The following is a 684-nucleotide window of genomic DNA, read 5'->3' as shown; positions in this document are numbered from 1 at the left end:
TAGATCAGCAGCTCAATCCCTTGCTTTGTTGCCCTTCTCAAAGTCAAGTTTCTCGCTTGTGAGTCATGAAGCCCCTACCTTTTTTTTATGGGATATTTGAAGAAGCGCAGGTTTGGAACCCTATACAAGGGGCTGGTCTCGATCTCGCTTGTAAACCCTCTCGATGATTGTTGACTCAACATTGATTTCGTGCTTGAGTTGGAGTAAACACCATCCATCGAGTCAAGTAATTCGCTATCGGAAATTTGTCTTTTTTTATCTCATGCCATGCTTCTTCTTTCTCCGAATCGGTTCCTAGTGTCAGTCAATCAAGATTCGCCATCAAGAGAAGGTACGCAAGTAAGGTTAGGCCGGTCTCGTCATTCACGCAATTCCCCCGTCTATCGATCGATCACGCGAGTACGCATCCAGTCAGCACATAGCGCACGAAAAAAGCTCCTGGATTCTCTTCAAAAATGAAAATGTCTATCAATTGATCCCTATTCATTCGGTCAAAGTTTCCACGCAACCTCTACTGAGAGGTGCACCATGTTGATAGGAATCGGCAACTTCTTTTTTAAAAAAGCTCGAGGGCAGCATTCATGGCAATCATCACTAGTTTCTCCCGAGGGCATGGTATGGCTTTGTTCTTGGTGTTTTTTAATGGATGTCGAGTGCCGCTTTTCCCCGTCCGAAAATCTCCAT

Source organism: Curcuma longa, unplaced genomic scaffold (genome assembly GCF_044706935.1).
Source record: "Curcuma longa cultivar G26 ecotype Majalengka, Jawa Barat unplaced genomic scaffold, ITB_CL_G26_1.1 contig_25570, whole genome shotgun sequence".
Lineage (NCBI taxonomy): Eukaryota > Viridiplantae > Streptophyta > Magnoliopsida > Zingiberales > Zingiberaceae > Curcuma > Curcuma longa.
This window is presented reverse-complemented; position numbering follows the sequence as displayed.